This window comes from Amborella trichopoda, chromosome 3, assembly GCF_054954075.1.
Source record: "Amborella trichopoda isolate Santa Cruz 75 chromosome 3, AtrichopodaSantaCruz75HAP2 v2.0, whole genome shotgun sequence".
Classification (NCBI taxonomy): Eukaryota; Viridiplantae; Streptophyta; class Magnoliopsida; order Amborellales; family Amborellaceae; genus Amborella; species Amborella trichopoda.
This window is the reverse complement of record NC_142338.1, coordinates 2421253-2433716: the sequence shown is the minus strand read 5'-3', so window position 1 is coordinate 2433716 and position 12464 is coordinate 2421253. Positions and strand designations below refer to the sequence as shown.

At 32.5% G+C, this 12464-nt stretch overlaps 1 pseudogene across 1 annotated transcript; it reads right to left on the bottom strand.

Moving 5' to 3' along the window:
* Positions 1-2403: 2403 nt before the first annotated feature.
* On the bottom strand, positions 2404-4330 carry LOC148782677 (phosphoserine aminotransferase 1, chloroplastic-like; annotated as a pseudogene). Its single transcript, XR_016052569.1, has 2 exons — positions 4227-4330; positions 2404-4105 (listed from the first exon to the last, which is right to left on the bottom strand). The product of XR_016052569.1 is annotated as a phosphoserine aminotransferase 1, chloroplastic-like (transcript).
* Positions 4331-12464: the final 8134 nt, after the last annotated feature.

The window sequence follows — 12464 nt, the reverse complement described above, 5'->3', positions numbered from 1 at the left end:
GAATCCTAAAATTCCAATATGGAAGCTCAAACGAGAAAAGAAAAAGAATAATATACTTTAAAAGCTGAAAAAATGGCAAATTGCTTGGAGAATTATGCAAAGGACAGTAAATGCACAATCCCATAACTAATACGAGAGATCATAGATAATAAAAAAAACACTTATAAGTCAAAATAAAAAGAAAAAAAAAACTAGAACGCCACTAAAAGGGCTCCGATCCAAATAATTCAGAGAGAAAAAGTAACAAACCCTAGCTTTCCATTAGAGAAGCTCAGATCAGCTCAGATCAAAAGTAGTTGCACAAAATATCAAATGTAAAAAACAATAAAAAAGAGAGAAATGATGAAGAATTAGATACTAACCAGTTAAATAAAGGCAAAGTGATTGATTTTTGCAAATTGCCAGCAGAGGCAAGAATTCACTTTTTGCTTTTCTATATAACATGTATTTTATATTTTTTTCATTTTTTAGCCATTGACGTATTTGGTTTTTTTTTTCTTTTAATTTTTTAGCCTCTTTTGTCTCCGATCGTGAGATCCACTTTAGGCAAAAGCACAAAACCCAGATCAGAATATCATTCAAAAGAAACCAAATGGTAAGATGGTTTACTTGGAGTCTCTATCGAAAGTGTTGGAAACAAAATAATCCAGTCCATGTTCATGTGCACTGCATACAATTGAACCAAAAGGATATCCCTCACAATAGAAACCCAGGAAAAAAAAAAACCAAAAAGAATGTAAAAGGTTTCACTTCATGTTTAAATTACAGCACAGTTCATCTCTTTATAATTATGAAATGTAAATAGTTGCTCAAAGGAGCATGCTCATATGCAGAGTTATTCCTGATAATGGTTGAGCAAGGGAGCAAAGAAGTTGAAACTTCTAAGCGACTTAGAGGGAAGTGGCATCAATAAATGTAGGGAAAACATGGAAAATTAGGTGAAACAAATGGATAATCAGAAAAATATTAGAATTCAAATCATATTTCAAGGAAATGGGGTTCCCACCTATGGTCAAATTTCAATTTTTTTTTCCCTCCTTATAAACCAGTAAGACTGAAGTCCTTTTGGGTAGTTTTAGCAGTAAGAATTAATATTGGGACGTTGTGCTGCAATAGCCAACAGCTAACCAATAAAGCCCAAGCCCGATTTCCAGGAATCAAGTCAAACTCAGGAAAGTTATTCAACTGAATGGAATTAAAAAATACACCATACTGCAATACCAAGAAAATAAATAATATGATAGAAAACTAAGTGAACCATGGTAATGCTCTGAACTACTAAATTTTATTGGATCACTAGAGAAAAATAAGAAAAAATCAAAGAGAACATAATGTTCCACTCAGAGAATGCTCTGAACTACTCAATTTTATTGAATCACTTGAAGGAAATAAGAAAAAATCAAAGAGAACATAATGATCCACTCAAGAGACAGTGCTTCTCATTGCTCATTGAAAGCGATTCCCAATGTCTTGGTGGAGTCTACTCAAGGCCATTCCTAAACCCCATGGAGCCTACACACTCTGACCATCAATTGCCACACATGCTATCTTCAACATGAAAAAAGTGGGAGATTTTACATGCACATCAAGAATCAAACATAGCTTCTGCCTATTGTTTGACTAAGAGAGTGGTAGCACTCTCAGAAGCCACTATTTGGAGGACTCGCCCCCCGATTTCCTATCCATATCTCTTTATTATGCTGCAAGAAGTCCTTATAACATAAGTTTTTCTTTTCTCTTCTCATCAATGACCATGGGCAGGGCCCAAAATCCCCATTGATTTACCCAAAAAAAATAACAATCCACTAGCTCAAGAAAATGAAAAATATAAAATATCCACTTCATCAAAATTTAAAATTGTACATCTAGCAGCACTATTGGAAAACTCAGCAAGTCCAAATCGGACTTGTCAGAGTTACTTTGACTCGGCAGGCTCCAACCAAGCCCAGAACCAAACACAGGGGAAGTGGCCAGGCCAGTTCCCAAATTCTTTTGGGACTCGCCAAGTCACTGCCAGATTTGGTTGTCTGGGCTTGGAACCCTAGCGAGTTTCAACACGTGTCCCTGTTTTTTAACACTGCTTACAGTAAATTGCCCACTCTTTATTTTTTTGACAGTTATACATATAGCACAGTTTTTTTGAAGTTATACATATAAGCACCGTTGACAGAATGGGAACGATGAGAACAGAGAAGCTAAAACATATATGCAACTTAGAGAAGAGTGAAATAGGAAATTGCAGGGAGACATGGAAAATTGAAATTCAATTCAAGGATAAGAGTTATCCACAGATTGCAGAGTGTTATTCAATAATAATTGAATTCATGATAAAACCATAATAAGGAAGTAAATAATATGTCGAAAACAGGTATGACTATGATGAAAACAAGGTATTCATGGCGATGATCTGAACTACTCAATTTTATTGAATCCCAACAAGCAAAATAAGAGGAGAACAACCCTCAGTACACAAAATCGCAACTTTCCTTGTTTTTCTTCTTTACTAATATTAAGCAAAACTACGACCAGATCAAAATCCAACAAGACATAGATAACACATTCCCAATTTCGCATCAATCAAAATACTAAAAAAAAAGAAAAAAGTTGATATGAGGATGCAACCTTATAATGTAAAACTACGGATGCACCTCAAAAATCCATCGGAAAAGGTAGTTTTAATGTTGAAAAACCCTTTGATTGATCATCTCGACATCGAAATGTATGACCATGAAAAATAAAAAGATTTTAAGTCTCAGAAATAGTGCATTTTACAACATATTATCTACACCGTCCATTTTCAAGATTTTCATATGTTTATAGACCTACTTGATTTTAACCATTTTTGAAATTTAAAATTTTATAATTAGATATAAAAATAGATTTTGAGATAATCCTAAGTAGATTTTACATCAAAATTATTTACCATGATAAAATTTGAAGTTGCACCTTACCTCTACAGCTACGGATGCATCCGTATGCCAACTGCACCCAAAAAAGAAACCCGAATAAAAGAAGAGTACAAAAACAAAATTAAATCTGACAGACTATATAATTCAAACGATAATATCAAGCATGTTTTGCCTTGAATTCCCTCATAAAAGGGACCAATGTCTCTACCCCAGCCAGAGGCATCGCATTATAGATCGAAGCTCGAACCCCTCCCACCGATCGATGACCCTTGAGTGAAACCATGCCCTGACTAGCTGCCTGCTTAATAAAGTCTGCTTCTAACTCAGATTTCTCGAGAGTAAAGGGAACATTCATTAGAGAACGAACTGATTTCTCGACTGGGCACCTGTAAAATCCACCACTCTCATCAATAGCATCATAAAGAATCCAAGCTTTCTCCAAATTCTTCTTTGCAATGGCCTCCAAACCACCTTGAGCAACAAGATCTTCAAAAACCAATCCACAAATGTAAATTGCATAACATGGGGGAGTGTTATAGAGAGATTTGTTATCAGCATGGATCTTGTAATCAGCATAACAGGCGTGATTTCCTGTGCATTCCAAGAAGATCCTTCCTTATGATAACAATGGACCCACATTCACCAGATGGACCCACATTCTTCTGAGCCCCTGCATAAATGACCCCAAATTTGGAAATGTCGACTGGTTTTGAGCAAAAATTTGAGGACATATCAGCCACCAAGACAGTGTCCTTCCCTTTGGGTTCTGGGTAATTCTTGTACTCAACCCCATGAATGGTCTCATTAGCACAAATATGGAGGTATTTGGCATAAGAGTTTTGTTCAATTTCATCAAAAGATGGGATCTTTTCGCATTTCTCAGATTTCACCGGATCAGATTAGCTTTGCAATACTTTTGAGCTTCCTTGTTAGCCCGAGAACCATTAACTATAAAATCGACACTATCGCCAGGTTTGCAGAGATTCAATGGGATGGCAGAGAATTGGCTAGTTGCTCCACCTTGTAAGAACAAAACTTCATAGTTCTCTGGTAGTTTTCAAGAGCTCCCTAAGATCCGATTCGGCTTTTTGAATAATGGAGAGGAAATCCTCACCTCTATGGCTCATCTCCATTACACTCATTGGGCCTTCTTGAGAACATTGGGGGGAAGAGTTGCAGGAGCGAAGTTGAAGACCCTTTCTTTCTCAGTTTGGAAAGCTCAAGTGGGGTACAGAGAGAAGATGGGGAAATGGCGGTACAGGTGATGGAAAGGGGTTTCTGGGATTTCACAGAGAGAAGATGGGGAAATGGCGGTACGGAGCCATTGAAAGAGTAGGAGGATCTCTCAGAAAGAGAAAGAGTGCTGAGATCTTGGTGGGTTTTTGGAGGAGGAGAGAGTGAGGGGTGTTGAGTGACGCCATTGCTGCTTCCTTGAGACTTAGAAAGAGAGAGAGCCGAAGAGATAGCAGAGAGAAAAGGGGAGTTGCATTTAATACCTTGAATTTAACTGAAGTCGCTGTCTCGGGAGAGGGAGAGACATTAAAAGAGAACGAGTTCGAACTAGGTATTTATAGGACCTTCTCCCACCCTTGTATATATAGCACTTGATCACCGTTAAAACTAGCATGGATCTAAAATAGTTATTGTAAAGGTCGAAGATTTGACTTTTTTTATGAACCCCTGTCAAATTTAAAGGTGATATTTTTAAAAATCAAACATTCTCGAGTAAGGTACTATAAGATCATTTCTTACTTATATATGGCCAACTTCCAAAAATAAACCTCTTTTCAAAAACCTTTTTAGGGTTTTGTTGGGCTACACCAGGTTTAATGTAAAGCTCTACATTTCAACAACACTTTTGGACTCTCACTCTATCTTTATTCCAAGAATCTCTCTTCTCTCAATATCGCTTTTTACTCCCCTTGCCCTCCTCTCTATTGCATCTAACAAAATCCAAAAATCAGCCAAACAGGTGAACTCTTATCTCTATGTAAAACTTTTACCCAATAAAAAAGGTTAGAAAAAGAGCCCCCAATAAAGCGGGAGACCAATATTTTCACAAGTAATATGAGCAAAAACAAATCGTAATTCAAAAAATTTTGTACAAATAATCTATTAATGTTACACAATTGAATCCAAGCATTGGTTAAACAATGGTGTAGAGGAAAAACCATCATATATAGAGAGAGCAACTAACAGGTTCTCTAGAGCGAGAAATAAGTGACCTTGAGATATGATTTCGCACCTTTGGTCAGGTATTGTAGGTCCATTGCAAATGGGGTGTGGGCAATGGCTGTGGAGAATATTTTTGGGACATACACACTATGTGGGAAGATGGGGAGAGCGAGATTTGGAAGAAAAATTTCAACTTAAAATTGTAATAGTTATAACGGACTAAAATGTCTTCACAAATAATATAGAAATTATTCGATCTTTTGTATATTTTGGTCAACTATTTGTTGTGCAAGGTAAGGCTTTACACCAAATGTGGTGTACCCTTTTAAGATTCATACCATTAGCTGTGGAGTGGGTTAAGAAATAAGAATCTTATTTATTTTTATATTTTAATACAATTTATTTTTATTTAAAATTGAAATATATCCAATTTATATCATTTCTTAATAAAATAAATTAGATTAATCTATCGGGTTGTGGTTTGTATAGAGCCTAGGCTCTAAACAATCAAATTAGAACCTACATTCAAATAGTTTTGGAAATGTAGATTCAGTACTAAATTTAATTTGAATTAGATTTTTTAAAATTAAATCTAATTTAAATTATATTTTATTAAACTAAATTTAATTTAAATTAAATTTCCTATTTTAACTTATTTTAAACATAAGAACCAAAATATGAGGCGTGCCCTTTTTTTTGAGTAGTGGGATGGCCTCTTTTTCTATTTTCTTTTATTTTTTTTCTTTTTTTTTTTGTTTTTTAGCACAAAAAGTAGTGTGCCATATTAATATTATTTTAAAATTAAAATAAGGGCCGTCCACCTCCTTTAAAATTAAAATAAGGGCGTCAGCCTCCCCTCCCCTCCCCTCTTCTCCCCTGCCCTCCCCTCAATTCAATAAAATGGCGGAGCCTTTTTTGTTTAAGAAACGTGTGTGGTCCCTATGGGGGCACGTGGCCACACTCTTAAAGAGATGACATACATATGTGGGCTTGATCTTTGGTCCCCCATATATTATTTACAGTTTCAAAATCTCAAGAATATTATTTTAATAAAAAAGTTACAATAGAAATAATATTTTAAATATTTTAAAAATATGTAAAAATTAAACAACTATAATCTAAAGATTTTAAAATTAGTCGGACTAAGATAGAATATATGAAATGCAAATTTAATAATAATAAGAATAGAGACGATGAAGTAGTTAATATTGACAGCCAGGAAGTACAAAAAAGACAGTACTTTCGATATCTTGGGTCAATAATTCCGAAAAATAGAGAGATCAGGGAAGATATTAGAGCTGGTTGGGCAAAGTGGAGATGTGCAACTAGAATTTTATGTGATCGCCGCATACCAATGAAGCTGAAAGAAAAATTATATAGCACAACGGGAAGACCAGCTTTGCTCTGTGGGGTGGAATGTTGAGCGAACAAAAAATAATGTACCTATAAAATGAATGTAGCGGAGATGAGGATATTGAGATGGATGAGTGAGAAAATAAGAATAGATAGAATTCAAAATGAATATTTTTTGGAGAATTTAGGCATGACACCAATAGGCGATAAAATGAGAGATAGTAGACTTAGATGGGAATGAGAGATAGTAGACTTAGATGGGATAGTCATGTATAGCAACGACCAAGCACAACACTGGTAACAATGTGCAAGTTAGTTCAAATGAAAGGACTGAAAAGAGCAATGGATAGACCCAAAATAACGTGGTTTTAAATAGTCCAAAAAAATATAGGGACTTATGACCTCACTAAGGAGATGACTTTTAATAGAGCAAAATGGAGAACTATGACTCATGTAGCCGACCCCAATTAATTGGAAAAAAGCTAAAATGATGATGATATTTAAAAAATAAATAAACAAACTTTATAATTAGAGATGAATAAATTTTCATGTTATCATAAGTTTTTTCATTACTAAAACAACATATTTTGACACTATTTGAAGGTGCTAACTTACCTTGATTGTTTAAAGTCTTATATAAACCGCACTTTTTTGTCAAAGGTTGTGGTTTGCATAAAGATGCAACCTTAAATAATCAAATTCATGCGTACCCCTAAATTTTAACATCATATGCAAATTAAGTGTCAATTTTTTTTGACAATATATTTTTATCTCAAATTAGAAATTTTAAATTAAAAAAATAGTTCAAATCAAGTCGATCTATAAAACACTTTAAAATCTTAAAACACAGATGTTCCAAATAATGACTTGCAAGATGTATTATTTTAAAAACTTGAAATCTATTTCTCTCCATATCTATATATCTCGATATCAAGTTATCAATTAGATAAATTTTGAACATCAAAACAACAGTTTTCAAACGATTTTAGGGGTGCACCTTAAATCTACGTTTTAAAGCGTCAACCTTGTATACAATTTACACTTTTATAACTATCCTGACTCATGATGATGTATATTTTTATGGGTATTTTAAAATTAAATAAAAAATATAAATAAAAATGTTAAATAGATTACTTTAATGTTTTGATATTATTAATTTATTAATTTATTGGGACATCAGATTTTTGGTTAATATATTAATATCAAATTATATATACTCTAAAAATTAATATCAAATTATATTTTAAAAATATATTTATTGCCAAGCCCGCATTTCTACAATATGCGGGTTGGCCGCATGCTAACCATGTCCTTTGATAAATCCTTTCTGAAAATCAAATAATATACAGTAGCTTATGTTAGGTTTATGTGGCCTTTAAAGGCCTTATGACAAGGCTTTTTTTGACAGCATAATAAAAAGTATTTTTTTATTCAAAATTTAATTATCCTTCCAATCCAAATTTAAATCTGAAATCCGGCCAAAATTCAACCCGCAAATTATCATAAATAGGCCAACCATTTTTCTTTTTTCAAGTCAATTTTCAATCATTTTAAGTACAAAAAATACCAAGTGTTTCAAAACTCACAAAGCCAACTTATGACTCGGCTCGGACTCCAATCTGACCTAGAAGCCATGGACTCCCCCGAGTCTTTATCCATTTTGGCATTCCTATATTAATATGTTGTAGACTGAGTCGAATCTTATACAAACTCGATCCAGGCGGACAATATGACTTGGGTTCAAGCCTTACCGAGTTTTGACCCAAGTCCAGATTCCTAAACGCAACATAGCAGTTACTATGTCTCTGTTGCTTATCATCCACCTTCCATCTACAATTGATGGTATAATGCAAAAGAGAGAATATGGTCACTATTGAAACACTGGCATCTTCTGTACTAAATAAATTCGTTTTCTAATTTTACAATATCAAATAAGGGTTTTTTTTTGTATGTTTTGTGTGCCCACCGGATCTCTTTTGGTTGAAGAACACAAGGTCTTCACCTCATAATTATTCGCCGCTTCTATCCATGATGCATGAATCATCGTTTTTAAACCAGAAATGGCAGTAGTTTATATATGAAAAAAGTTTATATAAGATTAACATCTTAAATCGTATAATTAGGTGCACATCAAAAATCCATAAAAAAAATGTTATTTTTCCATTGAAAAACCATTTAAATTGATCATTTCAAGGACAAGATGCATGGATATGGAGAAAATAAAGATTTCAAGTCCCAAAAATAGTACATCTTGCAACACATTAATTGGACTATCCATATTCAAGATTTCCAGGCTATAGATCTGCTTGATTTAAATTACTTTTACAGTTTAAAATTACATAATTAAAGATAAAAACATATTCCCGGGCCATATCATTTTGAACACTAAAATTGCATCTAATGATAAAGTTTGGAGGTGTGCCTCACGTTAATTGTTTAATGTTAAACCACAACTTTTATATAAGAAAAATTATACAATAAGACCATTTACCTTACAGCAAATATAAACAATCAAAGCAATGCACATCTCTAAACCCTCTTAGAAGATGTGGTATAGGGTGCCAAAGATATTAGGACAACCTAGAAATCTATTTTTACCCTTAACTATAAAATTTGAAGTTAAAAAAATGTTGCAGAATGAACAGATCCATAAATACTAAAAAACTTTAATAGTTATCAGTGCAGATAATATATTTACAAAATATATTATTTTTAGAACTTGAAATGTTTTTTTACGATATCCATATGCTTTTCCTTTTGGAAATATGCGCGTTTTGTAAGTCAAAAGTTAATATCTAAGAGCAATGGTTTAAAAAGCGGATCGGTGACCCGGATCGGGCATCTAAAAAACCGATCCGAATCGTCGATTCGGATCGGGAATCGGTCGGATTAAAGCTTCAAAAAAATCTTAAAAAATTATTAAAATTCATTATAAATATTGTTTTTTAGGAATCCAATAAGAAATGAAGATACTACATTATTAACTTTCATTTTTTTCATCAATTTGTGAATATTGAGATGCTCTTTCCCTGTGTAAACTTATGTTAACCATTAAATTTACATCACATAAAAGAAAAATCATAGAATTATCATAGATGAAATATATAATTATACATGGACAATTATAAAGAGTAGACTAATCAAAGAAAGAATGGCCATTAAAATATCGTTTTGGCGAAAAACCCTAATTCGCTAAAAAAATCCAAATTATTACAGCCTAACTAACTATAATCCAAAATTATTAAAACATAACTAATTATAATATTATATACTGAAATTATAATTATTAGTTTACATTTTATAATTATTTTATTAGACAAATAATAACAAATTAAAAATATTTTATAATATTATCTAATTTAAAATGTATTATTGACAACTGTAAGAAAAATAGTACATTATATGATTGATAATATAAAAATTAATAAATAAAATAAAAGATTTGGTTTTCAATGTAAAAATTAATAAAATGTGTACAAATTTTAGAAATAACACTTCAAATTTTCAAAAATTTATTTTGTTAGGTTTTTATAATAAATTTAGTAAAAGAGATTGTTAGTAGAAAGATGAAGATTTCAAATAGAATAAACTTTTTATGTTTTATTTTTTATGCCTTTCATATTATTTAAAAAAATAATTATACCACTATATACAACAAAAATTAATTGCTATACAAAAATTAACTTTTTTATTTTTCATTTTTCTATGCTTTTTATATTATTTACAAAAATATTTATATAATATATACAACAAAAACTATACAATACAAAAAAGTAACGCCCACAGGAGGACTCGACCTTGAGAGGTCAAGGTAAAAAAACAAAGGTCCTAACCACCACGCCACCTCACCATATGTGGTTATGGCTTGATGATTAATAGAATATATTTAAATTCCCTTTTCATTTAATGATGTTTGGGAATTGCCCCACATCGAAAGATGGGTATTCCACTTTGGTATATAAATACCTATGTAATATAGATTAAAATATTTGTGTAGAAATATTAGGGTAACTTCACACGTGTCGCACGCGTACGACACGCACGTGCACGCATGGAACCGGATTGGAACTGGGTAAAACCGGACTAAACCAGATAGAATCGGACAGAACTGGATTAAAACCGACGGTTCTCCTCTATAACCAGGCGGTTCACGGTTTTGTATCAAAATCGACACGGACTATATCGGTTCCCGTCGAACTCGAGCGGGTCCGGTTCAACTCGCCAATTTTTAAAACATCGCCGAAGAGGCATTATTGTCGATTAAGCAAAATATATATGACAGGGCTGGGTTAATTGACGAGGGCGTGCGTTGGTAGGACGTTGTTTCCGGGGTTGGTGCCTTGGCAGGTTGCCATCCACGTCCCATAAAAAACAAGGATACTTTTGGTGGCTATAAACTGTACTATGCTCTTATTTGAGATTTTTTAAAATTTTAAAAAATTTGAAATTTGAAAACCCACCTAAGAATGATTTATTGTTTAAAATTAAATTTTAAAATAAGTTAATTTCATACTTCATACCCATTTTTTTGTTTATTACTTTTACCAAATGGCCCCTAAAAATAAGATACTTCAAGGCTTTTTGGGAACAAAGGTAATTTGGGGCCTTCAAGGTCATAAGTTTGTTTTTGGGGTTTTTGAATAAAATTAAACTTCAAAGAGTAGGGGTAATTTGGTAAAAAATAGATAACAAAAAATAAGAAGAGTACATGCATAAATTTCTCAATGTTAAATGGTTAATAGGAAAAATATACAAAGAGGCTATTTTTTTAATATAAGACCACAATCACTCTTGTCCATCAGAATTCAAATCGGATCGTTGTGAGTTTTTCATTGAATAAACTCAAAGATCAAATTTTTTTTTTTCAAACTTTATGACACACCAAAAACCATCCAATTGGATGTCTAATAGCTAGTAAAAATTTAACCTTCTTGTAACAAAAATAAATGGTCTCTTAGCATAAAATCCCTAATATGCTCTTAGTAACAATTGTGACCTATTTGTATTGTAACTATTATAAATGGTCTGTTGATGTACAATCCCTAATTAATAAGCGTCTTTGCAATAACTTTCTTTTGCACGTGTTAGTATATATTATATCCCAAAAGATTTGCCTACTCCCTAGGGAGTATAATATCTAAAATACATGCAAGGGATAGTTTTTACATCTCAAATTTGGAGATGTAATTTCTACTACCAATAGAATAATATCAACAAAAAATAAATGAAAAAACTTTTCATATAAAAAAAATATGCCTCCAATGAATAAAGACCACCCAATTTTTGAATGGCTAGATCTAAGGATGACAAAACTCATAATTCAAATATTTCATTTTAAAAATAATTATCTAATAGTTTTATAAAGTTCCCAATGTATTAGACTAATGAGAGAATAGATGCGCAGTATGTTCCCACAGAAACACCAGTATATGCGCTCATATTATATGGTAGTGAGACTCACACGTCACTCATGCCCTGTTCGTATTATTTGGTAGGGTGTAGTGACACTCACACATCACTAATGCCGTGCAGACCCTTCTTCCTAATATTCAAATCCTAGGGAAACAATAAAAAAGAAAAAAGTATTTCAATCAAGACAAAATTGCTCAATAAAATTTCATGATTTGGAACTTATTTAGGTCAATCATCAACCTAAGTGATTTGAATGGGTTAAATTACCAAAATATCATAATTTATCTATGGTAGTAAGTGTAGACAATTTAAGCATTTATTAATAAATAATTTTTAAAAATACTTAACTGAAAGACTTCAATGAGTGATTTCGTAAAATTATTCATTTAACTACCTCGATAACTTAGGGTGTGTTACAAAGTTTGATAAAAAAAAATTTTTGTCTTTGAATTTAGTGAATGACATCCTCACAACCACATGGTTTGAAATTTAAAGGACAAAAATGATTATAACCTTCTTGAATGGACTATTTGTATACTTTTCCTTGTAAAAATATTCCCCTAGATAAATTGGTGCTCTTGCTTTTCCACAAGGGTGTGGTTCGGATAAGGTTAC